At 40.0% G+C, this 20,081-nt stretch overlaps 1 pseudogene across 1 annotated transcript; it reads left to right on the top strand.

Annotated features, from left to right (window-relative positions):
- The first annotated feature begins 16,423 nt into the window (after positions 1–16,423).
- On the top strand, positions 16,424–18,383 carry LOC309821808 (ferritin light chain-like; annotated as a pseudogene). Its single transcript has 5 exons — positions 16,424–16,481; positions 16,584–16,778; positions 16,921–17,030; positions 17,649–18,093; positions 18,287–18,383. The product of its transcript is annotated as a ferritin light chain-like (transcript).
- Positions 18,384–20,081: the final 1,698 nt, after the last annotated feature.

Here is a 20,081-nt window from a genome sequence, read left to right as displayed (position 1 = left end):
CAACTGAAAGATCCCACATGCCACAATTAAAACAATTAAAAGAATAAAATACCTGAGAATAAACCTACCAAAGGAGGCAAAAGACCTGTGCTCAGAAAACTATAAAACACTGATGAAAGAAATCAAAGATGAATCAATATTGTGAAAATGACTATCCTACAGAAAGCAATCCACAGATTTAATGCAATCGCTACCAAATTACCAATGGCATTTTCCATAGAACTAGAAAAAAAAAATTACAATTTGTATGGAAACACAAAAAACCCCGAATAGCCAAAGCAGTCCTGAAAAAGAAAAATGGAGCTGGAGCAATCAGGCTTGCAGACTTCAGACTATACTAAAAAGCTACAGTAATCAAGGCAGTATGGTACTGGCACAAAAACAGAAATATAGGTCATTGGAACAGGATAGAAAACCCAGAGATAAACTCACGCACCTATGGTCACCTAATCTATGACAAAGGAGGCAAAAATACACAATGCAGAAAATACAGACTCTTCAATAAGTGGTGCTGGGAAAACTGAACAGCTACATGTAAAAGAATGAAATTAGAACACTCCCTAACACCATACACAAAAATAAACTCAAAATGGATTAAAAACCAAAATGTAAGACTAGACACTATAAAACTCTTAGAGGAAAACATAGGAAGAACACTCTTTGACATAAATCACAGCAAGATCTTTTTTGACCCACCTCCTAGAGTAATGGAAATAAAAACAAAAATAAGCAAATGGGTGCTCACTTCAGCAGCACATACACTAAAATTGGAATGATACAGAGAAGATTAGCATGGCCCCTGCACAAGGATGACATGCAAATTCGTGAATCATTCCATATTTTTAAAGCTGGGACAAAGTGAGAGAGTAGCACTGACATATATACACTACCAAATATAAAATAAATAGCTAGTGGGAAGCAGCTGCATCACATAGGGAGATCATCTCAGTGCTCTGTGACCAGCTAGAGGGATGGGATAGGGAGGATGGAAGGGAGACGCAAGAGGGAAGGGACATGGGGATATATGTATACATATAGCTGATTCACTTTGTTATACAGCAGAAACTAACACAGCATTGTAAAGCAATTATACTCCAATAAAGGTGTTAAAAAATAAAAAAGATTTTAAAAAATGGTGAGTAAAACTGCTATTGCCTTACCACAAATCAAGGTGATAATACCCAACTGTACTAGTTTTTATCACTATGTTTTTGATGAAGCAATAAAAGTAATTAAGTTTCTATCCTTAAGTAAATTTTAAAAAAAATTCTGTGTCATAAAATGATAAGTACAATTAAAAACATTTCTTGGATACCCAAGTTTGAAGACTGTCTTGAGGAACAGCAATTAAGCAACTGTATGATGTGCAAACTGAATTAACTACTATATTCATGGAATATTTTTACTTGAAAGAAGAACTGACTTACAAACCATGGTTATTCAAAATCAGGCTTGTGGCAGATATTGTTTTGAAAATAAACAAAGTGAGACTGTCACTTCAGGGAAAACCATGGACAGTATTTGTTGTCAGTGATAAAATTAGAGTTTCAAGCAAAAATTAGAATATTAGAAAAACTGTGAGCTTGGTACCTTCTCAATAAAGATTTTTCTGATGAGATAAAAATAAATAAATAAATAAACAAATGGGACCTACTGAAACTTAAAACCTTTTGCACAGCAAAGGAAACCATAAACAAGACAAAAAGACAACCCTCAGAATGGGAGAAAATATTTTCAAATGAAGCAGCTGACAAAGGATTAATCTCCAAAATATACAAGCAGCTCATACAGCTCAATATCAAGAAAACAAACAACCCAATCAAAGAAAGGGTGGAAGACCTACATAGACATTTCTCCAAAGAAGACATACAGATGGCCAACAAACACATGAAAAGATGTTCACCATCACTAATTATTAGAGAAATGAAAATCAAAACTAGAATGAGGTATCATTTCACACCAGTCAGAATGGCTATCATCAAAAAATATAAATGTGGGAGAGGGTGTGGAGAAAAGGGAACCCTCATACACTGCTGGTGGGAATGTAAGTTGATTCAGCCACTAAGGAAAACAGTATGGAGGTTCCTTAAAAAACTAAAAATAGAACTACCATATGACCCAACAATCCCACTACTGGGCATATACGCAGAGAAAAGCATAATTCAAAAAAACACATGCACCCCAATGTTCATAGCAGCACTATTTACAATAGCCAGGACATGGAAGCAACCTAAATGTCCATCGACATTTAGGAATGGGTAAAGAAGATTTGGTACATATATACAATGGAATATTACTCAGCCGTAAAAAGGAACGAAATTGGATCATTTGTAGAGATGTGGATGGACCTAGAGACTGTCATACAGAGTGAAGTAAGTCAGAAAGAGATAAGCAAATATCGTATAATAACGCATATATGTGGAATCCAGAAAAATGGTATAGATGATATTATTTGTAAAGCAGAAATAGAGACACAAATGTAGAGAACAAATGTATGGATACCAAGGGGGAAAGGGGTGGGGTGGGAGGAATTGGGAGACTGGGATTCACACATAAACATTATTGATACTATGTATAAAATAGACAACTGATGGGAACATACTGCATAACACAGGGAACTCTACCTAATGCACTATGGTAACCTAAATGGGAGGGAAGTCCAAAAGGGAGGGGATATCTGTATGTGTATGGCTGATTCATTTTGTTGTGCAGTGGAGGCTAACACAACATTGTAAAGCAACCATATGCCAATAAAAATTAATAAAAAATAAAAGTTCCCACATGCTGCCATTAAAGATCCCACATGCTGCACCTAAGACCCAGTGCAGCCAAATAAATAAATAAATAAATATTTTTTTAAAAAGGTCAGAGCAGAAATAAATGAAATAGAGACTTAAAAAAATAGAAAAGGTCAATGAAACTAAGAACTAGTTCTTTTAAAAGATAAAAAAAAAATTGTTAAACCTTTAGCCAGAATCCTCAAAAAAAAAGATTTCAATAAAATCAAATGAAAAAGGAGAAGTTACAACCAACATCACAGAAATACAAAGGATCATAAGAGATTATGATGAACAATTATATGCCAATAAAATGGATAACCTAGAAGAAATGGACAAATTCCTAGAAATGTACAGTCTCCCAAGAACTAACCAGGAAGAAATACAAAGTATAAAAAGACCAATTACCAGCAGTGCAATTGAATCAGTAATTTAAAAACTCCGAACAAACAGAAGTCGAGGACCAGATGCCCTCACAGGTGAATTCTACCAAACATTTAGAGAAGAGTTAACACCTACCCTTTTCAAACTATTCCAAAAAATTGCAGAGGAAGGAATACTTCTGAACTCATGCTATGAGGCCAGTAGCACCCTGATATCAAAACCAGACAAAGATACCACAAAAAAAGAAAATTACAGGCCAACATGACTGATGAACCTAGATGCAAAAATCTTCAACAAAAACAATACATTAAAAGGATTATAGGAATTCCCTGGAGGTCCAGTGTTTAGGACTTGGCATTTTCACTGCCATGGCCCAGGTTCAATCCTTGGTCAGAGAACTAAGATCCTGCAAGCCACATGGCATGGCCAAAATAAAATAAAATAAAAATAAAAGGATTATACACCATGATCAAGTGGGATTTATCCCAGGGATATAAGGATGGTTCAATATCTGCAAATCAATCAATGTGATACATCAAATTAACAAGTTGAAGAATAACAACCATATGATCATCTCCACAGAGCAGAAAAAGCTTATGACAAAATTCAACATCCATTTATGATTAAAAAAAACTCTCAACAAAGAGTTGGGAACTCATCTCATCATAATAAAGGCCATATATGATAAGCCCACAGCTAACAACATACTTAATGGTGAAAAACTGAAAGCTTTTCCTCTAAGATCAGGAACAGAACAAGGATGCCCACTCTCATCACTTTTATTCAGCTTAGTATTGGAAGTCCTAGCCACAGCAATCGGAGAAGAAAAAGAAATAAAAGGAATCCAAAATGAAAAGGAAGAAGTAAAACTGTCACTGCCTGGAGATGATATGATTCTATACAAAATCCTAATGGCACCACCAAAAAACTACAAAAGCTCATCAATGAATTTGGTAAAGCTTCAGGATACAAAATTAATATACAGAAATCTGTTGCATTTCTACACACTAACAATGAACTACCAGAAAGAGAAATTAAGAAAATAATCCCATTTACCATCACATCAAAAAGAATAAAATACCTAAGAATAAATCTTAACTAAGGAGGTAAAAGACCTGTACTCAGAAAACCATAAGACACTGATGAAACAAATTAAAGACAACACAAACAAATGGAAAGTTATACTGTGTCCATGGATTGGAAGAGTTAATATTGTTAAAACTACTATACTACCCAAGGCAATTTATAGATTAAATACGATCCCTATCAAAATATTAGTGGCATTTTTCACAGAACTAGAATAAATAATTCTAAAATTTGTGTGGAAACAAAAAAGACGTGTAATAGCCAAAGCAATCTTGAGAAAGAAGAACAGAGCTGGAGGAGTCATGCTCCCTGACTTCAGACTGTACTACAAAGCTACAGTAATCAAAACAGCATGGTACTGGGATGAAAACAGATAAATCAATGGAGCAGAATAGAGAGCCCAGAAATAAATCCACACACTTATGGTCAATTAATCTATGACAAAGGAGGCAAGAATATACAACGGAGAAGAGACAGTCTCTTCAATAAGTGGTGCCAGGAAAACTGGACAGCTACATGTACAGGATGAAATTAGAACATTTTCTAACACTATATATATACAAAAATAAACTCAAAATGGATTAAAGACCTAAATGTAAGGCGAGAAACCATAAAAATCCTAGAAGAAAACATAGGAAGAACACTCTTTTTTTTGTAAATTAATTAATTAATGATTGATTGATTGATTTTTGGCTGGGTTGGGTCTTCATTGCTTTGCATGGGCTTCCTCTAGTTGTGGTGAGTGGGGGCTATTCCTCGTTGCGGTGCGCGGGCTTCTCATTGTTGTGGCTTCTCTTGTTGTGGATCACGGGCTCTAGGCACGCGGGCTTCAGTAGTTGAGGCACATGGGCTCAGTAGTTGTGGCTCGCAGGCTCTAGAGCACAGGCTCAGTAGTTGTGGCGCATGAGTTTAGTTGCTCCGAGGCATGTGGGATCTTCCGGGGCCAGGGCTCAAACCCGTGTCCCCTGCATTGGCAGGCAGATTCTTAACCACTGCACCACCAGGGAAGTTCCGGATGAACACTCTTTGACATAAATTGTAGCAATATTTTTTTGGATCTGTCTCCTAAGGTAAATAAACAAATGGGACCTACTTGAATTAATAGTTTTTGCACAGCAAAGGAAACCATGAACAAAACAAAAAGACAAGCTACCGAATGGAAGAAGATATTTGTAAATGATATATCTGATATATTTGCAAATGAAAATCTGATAGTATTCAAAATATACAAACACATACAACGCAATATCAAAAAAACAAACAACCTGATTAAAAAATGGGCAGAGGGACTTCCCTGGTGGCGCAGTGGTTAAGAATCCGCCTGCCAATGCAGGGACACAGGTTCGAGCCCTGGTCTGGGAAGATCCCACATGCCACGGGGCAACTAAGCCCATGTGCCACAACTACTGAGCCTGATCTCTGGAGCCCGTGAGCCACAACTACTGAGCCCGTGTGCCACAACTACTGAAGCCCGCGTGCCTAGAGCCCATGCTCCTCAACAAGAGAAGCCACCGCAAGGAGAAGCCCGCGCACCGCAACGAAGAGTAGCCCCCGCTTGCCGCAACTAGAGAAATCCCATGCACAGCAATGAAGACCCAACACAGCCAAAAATAAATAAATAAATAAATAAATTTATTAAAAAACGAATGTGCAGAGGATCTGAACAGATATTTTTCCAAGAAGACATAGAGATGGCTAACACACACACACAAAGATGCTCAAAATCACTAATCATCAGGGGAATGCAAACCAAAACCACAATGAGCTATCACCTCACACTTGTCAGAATGGCCATTATCCAAAGGACAACAAATAGTCAGAGTTGGAGAGAATGTGGAGAAAAGGGATGTCTTGTGCACTGCTGGTGGGAATGTAAATTGGTACAGCCACGATGGAAAACAGTATGGAGATATCTCAAAAAATTAAAAAGCGGGAATTCCCTGGCATTCCAGAGGTTAGGACTCCATGCTTCCACTGCAAGGTGCATGGGCTTGATCCCTGGTGGGGGAACTAAGACTCCATAAGCAAGTGGCACAGCCAAAAAAAATTTAATTAAAATAAATTAAAAATAGAACTACCATATGATCCAACATATCTACTCCTGGATATTTATCCAAATAAAACAAAAGCACTAATTCCAAAAGATATATGTACCCCTATGTTCACTGCAGCATTCTTTATAACAGCCAAGATATGGAATCAACCACAGTACCCATCAATAGATGAATGGATCAAGAAGATGCGTTACACTGGAATACAATAGAATATTACTCAACCATTCAAAAGAATGAAATCTTGACATCTGTGACGAGATGCATGGACCTGGAGGATATTATGCTACATGAAATAAGACAGAGAAAGAAAAATGCTGTATGATTTCACTTATATGTGGAATCAAAAAAACAAAACAAAACAAATGAACAAACATAACAAAGCAGAAATAGAGATAGATACAGAGAACAAACAGGTGGTTACTAGAGGGGAAGGTGGTTGGAGAAGGAAAGAAATAGGTGACAGAGATTATGACGTACAAACTTCCAGTTGCAAAATAAATGAGTCTTGGGTACGAAATGTTCAAGGGACTATAGTCAGTAACTATGTAATATCTTTGTACAGGGACATACTACAACTAGTCTTATTGTGGTGATCTGTTTGAAATGTATAGAAACATCAAATCACTATGTTGTATAACAGGAACTAACATAGTAGTGTAGGTCAATTGTACTTCAAAAACAAATAAATAAACAATCTCATAGTAAAAGAGATCAGGGCTTCCCTGGTAGCGCAGGGGTTGGGAGTCCGCCTACCGATGCAGGGGACGCGGGTTCGTGCCCCGGTCCGGGAAGATCCCACATGCCACAGAGTGGCTGGGCCCTTGAGCCATGGCCGCTGAGCCTGTGCTTCCGGAGCCTGTGCTCCGGAACGGGAGAGGCCACAACAGTGAGAGGCCCACGTAGCGCAAAAAAAAAAAAAAAAAAAAAGATCAGATTTGTGGTTACCAGAGGCAGGGCGTAGTCAGGAAGAACTGGATGAAGGCAGTCAAAAGGTACAAATTTCCAGTTATAAGATAAATAAGTACTAGGAATGTACTTATTTACAACATGTACAACATGATAAATATAATTAACACTGCTGTACATTATACATGAAAATTCTTAAGAGTAAATCCTAAGAGTTCTCAGCATAAGAAAAACAATTTTTTTAATTAAAAAATTATTTTTCTATTTCTTTAATTTGTATCTATATGAGATAATGGTTGTTCTCTAAACTTATTGTGATAATCACTTCATGATTTATGTAAATCAAATCATTATGCTGGGGGATTCCCTGGTGGTGCAGTAGTTAAGAATCCACCTGCCAATGCAGGGGACACGGGTTCGAGCCCTGGTCCGGGAAGATCCCACATGCTGTGGAGCAACTAAGCCCATGCACCACAACTACTGAGCCTGAGCTCTAGAGCCCGCGAGCCACAACTACTGAAGCCTGCATGCCTAGAGCCCGTGCTCCGGCACAAGAGGAGCCACCACAATGAGAAGAATAGCCCCTGCTCGCCACAACTAGAGAAAGCCCACATGCAGCAATGAAGACCCAATGCAGCCAAAAATAAATAAATAAATATATTTTTAAAAAATAGTTTAAAAATAGAGATTTAAAAATAATCATTATGCTGTACACCTTAAACGTATACAGTGTTGTATGTCAATGATATCTCAATAAAACTGGAAGAAACAATGCATACATACATTTTTAAAAAAGAGATATGTAACCACTGTTGCCCACCTTGTGATCAGAGCTCAGTTTACTTAAAATATTTTCCCCCATGCCCTTGGCATCAGAAGTAGGTTTGTATCTCCTTAGGTTGCTACATCAGAAGCTGAGGATTATTTCTTCTAAGACCCACAAGTTTGAAGCAGGTGCCTAGTTATTATTTACGCATCACTTTCTTCTCTTTTAGGAGTAGTGATATGAATTAAAATATTCTTGTGGTGGATGAGTTGACAATACAATGGTATAACTTTGCTTCCTTATTGCAACACTTCCAGTAATAAACACGTTGACACTTCTCATTTTCTCAACTCCCAAGTAGAACTTTAAAATATTTCCTTCCAAATTTCACATTCCATCGAAAAGAAATTGTTTCCTACCTAATGAAAAAAAAAAAAACACCCACTCTCTAGTTAAGGAAGTATTCGTTATAAGTGGCTGATAAAGTCCTAAAAGGGGGGCAGACTCCCTACATTGTTCTTGTGTTCACTTTCCATTCATTCATTTAATTTCCATTTACTGAGTACCCCACTTATACAAGGTACCACTTGAGAAACTTCATGGAATTTGTGCCCCAAGATGATTAACTGTCACAGACCAGATGAGACATGTACATTAGTAACTATAATAAAGGGTATATATGAAGAGAATCATGGTTGGGAGCAAACAAAGGGTTATAGGCACTCAGAGAGGGAAAGGATCTTTTTGGCCAAGGAAGTCAGGGTAAGTTTCACGGAGGATGTTGCCACTGCACAGTACCATAAAGAATGTGGAGAATTTCAACTTATAGAAATGGATGCAAAGGAAACTGAAGTGGAGACTTGGCATGAACAAAGAGACACAGGTAAGGCGAAATATGTAGAGTGGTTTCCTAAATAACAGTCAAGTTTTAAAGTCAAAAATGCCAAAGATCTTTAAACCCATCTGTCTGAGCAGTTTGACTAGGCCAATTTGCCTGGGGCCTGGAATGGATATGGAAGTACAGGTAACCAGGTAGAAAGACAGGAGACCACGGCAGGCTTGGGAGGCCAGGCCCTCTAAATGAATTCTACTAAGCAATGGGGAACCCTTGAAAGGAATGGAACACAGGAGCACCAAGATTTCAGCCAAATGTGTGACCTGATTATTTTATATTTAAATCTAGAGAAATTACTCCAATGTCAATTTAGGTCAACAAGAATTTGCCACGCACTGACCACAAATACCAGGTCCTAGGTTACATGCTCTGGAGTTCAGGCGTTTGAATATTTACCTTTCTGATTTCCTACCTTAATGTAATTTGATAAATCATAAAATGAAATACAATGTAGGTATAGATATACAATAGCCATTCAATTTTAAAGTGGCCTGTAGAGGTTGGGGGATAGAAGTAGAAGAGATTTAAGAGAAAGAAAACAGAACACCTTTGGAGTGAGTGTCATGTGTCAGACGCTGCTATGAGCTTTACACATTATCTCATCAATGCAGCATGAATATTAGACAGTTTGGGAGGAGTGAGGGTGGGAAGGTGAGATACAGAGATGAGGCAAGTACAGAAAGAGAGGTGATGCCTCAGTCTTTTTTTTAAATATTTATTTATTTGGTTGCAGCAGGTCTTAGTTGCAGCTCACCGGCTCCTTAGTTGTAGCACGTGGGCTCCTTAGTTGTGGCAGGTGGGCTCCTTAGTTGTGGCATGCAAACTCTTAGTTGCGGCATGCATGTGGGATCTAGTTGCCTAACCAGAGATTGAACCCGGGGCCCCTGCATTAGGAGCACGGAGTCTTATCCACTGCGCCACCAGGGAAGTCCCTGATGCCTCAGTCTTACCAATGAGGTTAAACTCCTAAAAATTCCTTTCCAGTTACCTCCTGTACGTTTCGTTTTATTTCCACCACTTAGGCTCAGATGAGTTTGTGAACTTTTCTGAAGCTCAGTCCCCTCATCTGAAAATCACAAGAGCCTTATGTAAGATCCCTAGCAGACTGCTTGCTACCTTAGTAGGTGTTTAATCAATGACCATTCCTTTTTCCTCTTCTATTAATGGAAAGAGGTCAAACAGGTCTCTGTTTAACCCGAGGGTTTCTTTTAGTAAATTGATGAATCAGGAAAAAGTAGGAGGTATGACGGAAGTACATGCAAAGGCAGTGGGATAACAATCTTAGCAATCACGTGGCACAAAAATGCCGCTAATCACAGGGTAAAGGAGGCAAGAGAGCATAGATAATCTGTACATCCCATCAAAACGATTACCTCCCTCAGATTTAGGAGGCCCGTCCTAAGAATGTCATCAGGCCTGTTTGACTATCTGAAGGCTGATTGTAAGAGAAGACATACTCATACTAGATAGAGTTAGTCAGTTCCTGAGTATGAAGCTTCCATCGTATTCTCAGCTCTGGACTAGGCACTCGGAAGGATTTACAGAGGATAAGGAATCTCATCTGCAACAGAATACGTACACATATAAAACAGAGAAAAACAAGGAGAAGCTACAATTAAGAACTAAAACGGGTATTACTGACACCTGTGGTAGGAATTCAGAGGAAAAGAGGAGGCCACACCTGGCCAGTGGAGTCAGGAAAGAAGAATGACCTTGCAGGGATGCTGGAGAGAGAAGGTAGGGCAGATTCTAGACAGAAAAAGAAACAAGGTCAAAAGCAGGTAGCGGGCTTCCCTGGTGGCGCAGTGGTTGAGAGTCTGCCTGCTAATGCAGGGGACACGGGTTCGAGCCCTGGTCTGGGAGGATCCCACATGCCACGGAGCAACTGAGCCCATGAGCCACAGCTACTGAGCCTGCGTGTCTGGAGCCTGTGCTCCGTAACAAGAGAGGCCACGATAGTGAGAGGCCCGCGCACCCCGATGAAGAGTGGACCCCGCTTGCCACAACTAGAGAAAGCCCTCGCACAGAAACGAAGACCCAACACAGCAAAAATTAATTAATTAATTAATAAACTCCTACCCCCAACATCTTAAAAAAAAAAGCAAGTAGCTAACAATGAACCTGGTGTGTTTAGGGGACGGTGAGTCTGTGCGTATTTGTGGGAGGAGAGGAAAACAAGTTTCAGCAGGAAGCGTGGGCCAAACACAGAGGCCCTGAAAGTCTACACTGAATGTAGTAAACTTGGAGGTGTTTGAGCAACCACAAGAGGTGAGAAAACAGTACTTTTATTTTTTATTTTATTTTACTTTTTTGGCCAAGCCACATCTGGGATCTTAGTTCCCCAACCAGGGATCAAACATCATGCTCCCTGCATTGGAAGCACGGAGTCTTAACCACTGGACCACCAGGGAAGTCCTGAGAAAACAGTACTTTTAAAAGAGCCTCCTCAGGGCATCGACCCTACAGTTCAAGGCTTCCCAACCTGCTCTGCCCCCTGTTTTTGTACGGCCTGTGAGCTGAGAATGAATTTTACATTTTTAAATGACCGGGGGGGGGAATCTAAGGAAGAATAATATTTTGTGACATATGAAAATTATATGAAATTAAATCAACTATATTTCAATTAAAATTTTTAAAAAATTAAAAATAAGTAAAATAATAATTATAACTTAAGAAAATTTAACTTAAATCTGATCAAGCTTCTAGATTAAGTAAAACAGATGAGATAAAACACAAAAAAGGAAATTATATGAAATTCAAATTTCAGTGTCTATTAATAAAGTTTTATTGGAACATCATCACTTTCACTTGTTTGCTTATTGTCTATGGCTGCTTTTGTGTTCCAGTGGCAGAGTGTGACAGAGACTGTATAGCTTGAAAAGGCTACGACATTTACTGTCTAGCCATAGCCGAAACTGTTTGCAAACCCCTGGTTTAGACTGACACTGGGGAAACAGGGATAAGAGAGAGCATCAGGGTGGGGACTAGGACAAGGTGCGTGAGGCACTCTCTTTGGCCACAACATTTAAGGGGAAGGGGTGCCGAAAACACTCAGCCAATCAAATATTTTAATGCAGTGTTTTTAAAAATCAAAAATAATGACAAAGACCCATGACGGAGCAGAAGCAAGAATAACTACAATCCGGCAGCCTGTGGAATGAAAACCATTGATAAAGGTTTATCAATTTTGTTTATCTTCCGTGTGCACAGAAATCTCTTTCATTCCTATACACTAACAACGAAAGATCAGAAAGAGAAATTAAGGAAACAATCCCATTCACCACTGCAACAAAAAGAATAAAATACCTAGGAATAAACCTACCAAGGAGGTAAAAGACCTGTACTCAGAAAACTATAGGACACTGAAAAAAAGAAATCAAAGATGACACAAACAGATGGAGAGATAGACCATGTTCTTGGATCGGAAGAATCAATATTGTGAAAATGACTCTTCTACCCAAAGCAATCTACAGATTCAATGCAATCCCTATGAAATTACCAATGGCATTTTTCACAGAAATAGAACAAAAAATTCTTAAAATTTGTATGGAGACACAAAAGACCCCAAATAGACAAGGCAATATTGAGGGAAAAACCAGAGCTGGAGGAATCAGACTCCCTGACTTCAGACTATACTGCAAAGCTACAGTAATCAAGACAATATGGTACTGGCACAAAAAACAGAAATGTAGATAAATGGAACAGGATAGAAAGCCCAGAGATAAACCCATGCACCTATGATCAACTACTCTATGACAAAGGAGGCAAGGATATACAATGGAGAAAAGACAACCTCTTCAGTAAGTGGTGCTGGAAAAACTGGACAGCTACATGTAAAAGAATGAAATTAGAACACTTCCTAACACCATACACAAAAATAAACTCAAAATGGATTACAGACCTAAATGTAAGACCGGACACTATATAACTCTTAGAGGAAAACATAGGAAAACAGTCTTTGACATAAATCACAGCAAGATCTTTTTTGATCCACCTCCCAGAGTAATGGAAATAAAACCAAAAATAAACAAATGGGACCTAATGAAACTTAAAAGCTTTTGCACAGCAAAGGAAACTATAAACAAGAGAAAAAGACAACCCTCAGAATGGGAGAAAATACTTGCAATGAGTCAACGGACAAAGGATTAATCTCTAAAATGTATAAACAGCTCTTGCAGCTCAATATCAAATAAACAAACAGCCCAATCCAAAAATGGGCAGAAGACCTAAATAGACATTTCTCCAAAGAAGATATACAGATGGCCAAGAGGCACATGAAAAGCTGCTCAACATCACTAATTATTAGAGAAATGCCAATCAAAACTACAATGAGGTATCACCTCACACCTTTTAGAATGGGCATCATCAGAAAATCTACAAACAACAAATGCTGGAGAGGGTGTGGAGAAAAGGGAACCCTCTTGCACTGTTGGTGGGAATGGAAATTGATACGGCCACTATGGAGAACAGTATGGAGGTTCCTTAAAAAACTAAAACTAGAATTACCATATGATCCAGCAATCCCACTACTGGGCATATACCCAGAGAAAACTATAATTCAAAAAGACACATGCACCCCAATGTTCATTGCAGCACTATTTACACCAGCCAGGTCATGGAAGCAACCTAAATGCCCATTAACAGACGAATGGATAAAGAAAATGTGGTACATATATACAATGGAATATTACTCAGCCATAAAAAGGAACGAAATTGGGTCATTTGTAGAGATGTGGATGGATCTAGAGACTCTCATGCAGAGTGACGTAAGTCAGAAAGAGAAAAACAAATACTGCATGTTAATGCATATATGTGGAATCTAGAAAAATGGTACAGATGAACTGGTTTGCAAGGTAGAAATAGAGACACAGATGTGGAGAACAAACATATGGACACCAAGGGGGGAAAGTGGGGGGGGGGGTTGAGGGGAGTGGGATGAATTGGGAGATTGGGATTGATGTATATACACCAATATGTATAAAATAGATAGCTAATAAAAACCTGCTGTATAAAAAATAAAACTCCAAAAAAAAAATGTTAATCTCATCCAAAAACAGCCTCACAGAAATGCCTAGATTAACGTTTGATCAACGTCTGGGCACCGTGGCCCAGCCAAGTTGACACATAAATTTAAACATCACACAAGATAATAAAATTAATTTACAATCTTAAAAAAGAAAACAAAATGACTCACGACGAACAAAATAACAATATTTATATAAAGATAGGATCAATAACAGTGGTGCATTGTGCCACATCAGAGACTCAGGCAGAAGGAAAATTAGTAAGTGTTGAGAGAGCTGGTGCCCCCTTACATTTTACATGGGAAGCAAGTGCTTCCCTCATCCCTAACCTTGGCCCTGGCGTCACGGTGATATTCTGGAGAGGGTCGGGATGGTTAGGGACGAAACAGGGTGGCAGAACGTATGGAGACTTAGGAGTAGATTTCAGATCTTAGGTCTCAGATCTCCACTTTAAAGAAGAGAATTTCACCCATTTCACCCAAAGTTAAAGCCAAAACTTATAAGGCTCCACAATCCGGCCACCAGCCCCTCAACTCTCCAATACTATTCCTAACTGCTTCCTTGCTGGCTTCCCTGAAACCACTGGGATTCCTTACAGTCCCTTCACAATGCCAAGCACGCATCATCTCAGAATCTTTGCAGCCTCGGTCCCTCTGCCTGGAGTCCTTGTCCCTGACATGCACGGGGCTCGTGTCTCGCCTCCTTCGAGACTTTGCTCACGTGTCACCTTCTCAGAGTGGCCTCTCCTGACCACACTTTTTAAGGCTAGACCCACCCTTTCACCCCAACCCCTCCCTGCTTTATTTTTTACATTGCATCTCTCGGCCTCTAAATGTTATAGAATATAATGATTTTCTGGGTTTATGGTGTCCTCGTCTCCCGCGCAATTGCACGCTCCACAAAAGCAGGATTTCTGTCTGCTTTGCTGCTGAGGATGCTCAGTGCTTAGGTGAGAACGGGCACCGCATCCCTACCCAATGGCTGACTGAACAGATCCAGTAGAATGCACGGTGCAAAGGGAAAGGAGGATTGCTCTCTTTTACGTCTAGGGCATTACTGCTACTAACAGCGAGTAAAGAAACTTCTCCCTTAAACGAAAAGGACACTGTCCAAAATGTGAAAATTCTCACAGCTGCTCCCCTTGACCTGTTGATTGGTCTTCCTGTACACTCAGTTTTCCTTCCTCTTGAAATTCTTTATTTCCTGCAAAATCCTAAGTTAACTGCTCTCTTCTTTCAAGGGTAACTTTAATCACAACAGCCAACTCTAGAGACACAGAAAAGGCAATCGGTTATTTGTCTGTTTAGCTGTAAAACTGTCTTTTCTTCTTTGACATTTTCCTTGATTCTGTTATCACGCGTGCCTTTCTGTTCAGGGCTGAGGCAATCCGTCTGCAATCCAGTACCCTCTTGCTGATTCTGCCAAGAATGAGTCATAAGTCAGTCGGCTTGCTCACTTACACCTGATAACCCTCCTTCTCAGAGTCCCTGCTTCTTTTAGCCTGGTATGCAAAGTAGCAGCTAGTCGCCTGGCGATCCCCAGGCAGCTGAAAGCCCTGTGGGTAGGGGAGACACGAAGAAGGAAGGAGTAAGCTGAACTTGACTCGAAGGTTTCCGTCCTTAGTCTTAAAGAAACAAAGGGTTTTTTTCCTAACTGCAACCTGTCCAAAGAACCTATCTTCCCATCACCCCGCATACTATAGCTATGCTGATAGTTATTAAAATTGGAACATCAAATTTATTTTTATACAGAGGGAGTAATCAATACATGTACTTTTCTAATACGGCCTTCAATGCTACCCCAAATTTCTCAGCTATTGATTTTTTTCCCTCTCCTACCCTAAAATATATGTGTTTTCTAATAGTTACCTGTCCATTTAATAGCAATAAGAGTACATCAATTGCCTAGGTCAGGTGTCAGTAAACTTCTGTGTATTGAGGGGCCAGATAGTAGATGTTTTAGGCCTTGCAGGCCATACAGAGGTCCTATGATGGAAGGAAGTACGGCACCCTTGAGAAAAAACATTAGAGGGACTGAAGAGAGCTAAGATGTGCTAATGAGAGCTAACATTTGTGGAGTACCTATCAGTAAGATCTAAGCACTTTACATTGGTCCGCACAACAGTCCCAAGTGAAATATACTACCATTATTCCCATTTCAGAGATGAAAAAACTGAGGCACCGAGAAGGAACCAATCCAAGGTTACAGAGTTAGTAAGTGGTAGAGCAGAAATAAGATTAGTTTGGAGAAGTAGGATAGGACCAGACATACAGTGATGCACAGGCCTAGTTAAATTTTTTTATTTTTATGATAAGAGAAAAAAGAAGTCACTGAAGTGTTATTGAAGGAGGAAAGCTCTGTGTGTGTGTGTGTGTGGTAACGTGAATGTATTTGCATTTCAAAACAATCACTTGAACTGTAGCATGAGAACTAGTTGAAAGGATGGCAAGAGTGGCTACTGAGAAACCAGTTAGGACGTAAATGCTGTTGTCGGGGCAAGAGCAAGACGTGATGGTAGCAAGACTGGGGAGATGGCCCTGGAGGAGGACAGAGTGGATGTGTCTGAGATACATGTTGGAGAGAAAGTGGGTGAGAAGTGATAAGAAGGTAAGAGGAGTCACGTGTCAAGGATGATCCACAGGTGCCTGGCTTGTGTAACTGGACGGATGATGGTGCCATTCTCTGACGCAGAGAACACAGGAAGAGGAGCCAACCTGGGCTTGGGAAAGAAGGCCATGAATTTGAGGTATTTTGAGACATTTCCACTTGGCGATGTTAAGAAGTCAGTTGTATTTGTGGGTCTGGAGCTCAGAGAGGTCTGTGCCAGAGATCTGAATTTGGCAGCCGTCTGTGACAAGCAGGAAACGTGGAAATGGATGAGAGCAAGTAAGGAGTGAGAAGACTGCCTAACATGTAGTGAGGAAACCCGAGTTTTCCTTGGCCTGGATTCAGCTCTTCACACCTCTTTCCCCTTACTGATACACACCCCCTCTTCTGAAAGAGCAAAACACGTCCAACCGTTAATCAGGAGGAGAAACATCTCAAGAAAACTTAGACAGAGAACACCCAGAAGGCACCTTGCCAAAGAGCGTCCCCAGAAGCTTGGAAGAATTACTTCAGCTTCTGCAGGAGCTTGTGGTACAGATATGGAATAACCTGAGCATTCAGGGAGGTGGACTCTTTTTTCACGTTATGATTCCCAGAGCTATTATTTCATCCATAGCCTGCTACGCGTTGCACATTCACCAAGGAAAAATACACATCTAGCCCTTACACCATCTAGTCGTGCTATCATTAAAATAGCTCTGGGGCAGACACTTATCTATCATGAGAATTTTCATGAGATAAAAATCTGAACTTTAAAAAAGAGCAAAACAAACTCTTAGTTCATAAGCCAGTGAGGATGAATGTTTCCATCTAAGTTCATTAGTGAAGTTTCTTTCTCGTTCTGATAGGGAGTTGTGAAGTAACTGAGAAATGCGGCGATGAATAAGAGAGGGGAGCTGGATCAGCCATGCCAGTATTTCTGGACTGTTCAGTCAGCAGTATCAATAGAGCAAATCATTATAACTCCAGTTTTGTGACAATCTGGTCACGTCTGTTAAGAGTGTATGTAGGGTTTCCCTGGTGGCGCAGTGGTTAAGAATCCGCCTGCCAATGCAGGGGACACGGGTTCGAACCCTGCGCCACCGGGGAAACCCCCAACACCATTTTTTGAGACTAACTCCTTACTACCGATCAACCACAAGCTCCTAGATTCGTCAAAATTATTCCACCAAGGTGGAGGCCACTGTCCCCGGCGTGGTCAACATACATCTGCAAGCCTCTGACACCTACCTCGCTCTGGGCTTCTATTTCAACCACGACGATGTGGCTCCGGAGGGCTTGGGCCGCTTTTTCCGTGAATAGGCTGAGGAGAAGTGCGAGGGCCTAAGCGTCTCTTGAAAAGGCAAAACCAGCATGGCGGCTGTGCCCTCTTCCAGGATGTGCAGAAGCCGTCTCAAGATGAATGGGGTAAAACCCAGGACGCTGTGGAGGCTGCCATTCTCGGGGAGAAGAACCTGAACCAGGCCCTTTCCCACCTGCAGGCCCTGGGTTCTGCCCCTGCAGATCCCACCTCTGTGACTTCCTGGAGAGCCGCTTCCTAGAAGAGCATGTAAAGCTCATCAAGAAGATGGGCAAGGGCTTCCCTAGTGGCGCAGTGGTTGAGAGTCCGCCTGCCGATGCAGGGGACACGGGTTCGTGCCCCAGTCCAGGAAGATCCCACATGCCGCGGAGCGGCTGGGCCCGTGAGCCATGGCCGCTGAGCCTGCGCGTCCGGAGCCTGTGCTCCGCAACGGGCGGGGCCCCAACAGTGAGAGGCCCGCTTACCGCAAAAAAAAAAAAAAAAAAAGAAGAAGAAGAAGATGGGCAAGCACGTCTGCAGGCTGGCTGTTCCCCGGGCTGGGCTGGGCCAGTATCTTTGAAAGGCTCACCCTCAAGCACGACTAGGGGCTTCCAGAGCCCCTCTGGTGTCAGGGCTTCTGCCTGAAGCCCCTCTCTGCAGCCACTAGACAGCTTTTTAAACACCCTGGAGCCCTCTCCCAAGTCTTGGACCAAATAGAATCAATAAAGCTTTTTGCAGGAAAAAAAAAAAAAAGCAGGATTTGAAGTTTTATAATACTCTGCTCACAATTTTTAAAAAATATATGAAAAAAATCTTGCATGAAATTACCAAAAATTAAAATCGTTTTATGAAGGTGGTAAAACAATGGATGGCGATCCTTCTTATTTTCCAAGTTTTCTGTAATGTATGATCACATTTAATTTAAAATACTTTATTCAGTATTGTTATGTCAAATACTTAAATATGTTTCATTTTTTTTTTTTTAATTTGTTTAGTTATTTATTTTGGCCATGCCTAGCGGCTTGGAGGATCTTAGTTCCCCGACCAGGGATCGAACCCATGCCCCCTGCAGTGGAAGTGCAGAGTCCTAACCACTGGACAGCCAGGGAAATCCCTGTTTCATTTATTTTAATTACAATTTAAATATATTATTTTAAAATGCAATAGAAGTTGTACCTTATGGAGGGCTGAAATTTTTCTACATCTTCATCTGGATGGAGGTTACCTGAGTGTATACCTAATAAAAATACTTGTGTTATTTATGACTGACACAAGTTATGCATATTTATAGATGTATATCTGTTACACCTCAGTAAAAGAGTTTTTTAAATTGTAATCCACAACACGTTATCTAAGGTATACCGGATAAATGAGGCTGACTGTAATTCTTTCTATATTTACCTTCATTTTATCAATACGACACAGTATGATATTCCTGATTTTTAACCTCAAAGACAAAAAAATCTTAGAGCATTCCTACCTATCATTGTCTGTTTACTGGAAAACCCTTGTCTCTGGATATAGTACCAAGCTGTCTTGATTGACAAATTGGAAGTGAGGACAACAGGATGGTAGGTAATCCCTCAACCCATAAGATTTCTAGTAATAATAATAGAAATAAAGAGAGAAAACACAGATTGAGACTGGGGATGAACTGCTATTTGAAAACATAAGAAAAATTATCTCTATTTATATTACCACTTGTCATTTTCTTGGTACTTTTTATTCGGAAATTCCTCACAGTGGGAACCTATAGGACACAGACACAAAATGTAGTAAGGTCAAATCTTTGTCAGAAGTGGTGCTGGGAAAACTGGACAGCTACGTGTAAAAGAATGAAACTGGAACATTCTCTAACACCATACACAAAAATAAACGCAAAATGGATTAAAGACCTAAATGTAAGACCAGACACTATAAAACTCTTAAAGGAAAACATAGGCAGAACACTCTTTGACATAAATTGCAGCAGTATCTTTTTTGACCCACCTCCTAGAGTAATGAAAATAAAAACAAAAATAAACAAAAGGGACCTAATTAAGCTCAAAAACTTTTGCACAGCAAAGGAAACCATAAACAAAACAAAAAGACAACCCACAGAATGGGAAAAAGATATTTGCAAACAAAATGACCGACAAGGGATTAACCTCCAAAATATACAAACAGCTCATGTAGCTCAATGTCAAAAAAACAAACAACCCAATCAAAAAATGGGCAGAAGAACTCAATAGACATTTCGCCAAAGAAAGATATACAGATGGCCAAAAAGGACATGAAAAGATGCTCAACATCACTAACTATTA

This window comes from Grampus griseus, assembly GCF_964374135.1.
Source record: "Grampus griseus genome assembly, chromosome: 4".
Taxonomy (NCBI): domain Eukaryota; kingdom Metazoa; phylum Chordata; class Mammalia; order Artiodactyla; family Delphinidae; genus Grampus; species Grampus griseus.
This window is presented reverse-complemented; position numbering and strand designations above follow the sequence as displayed.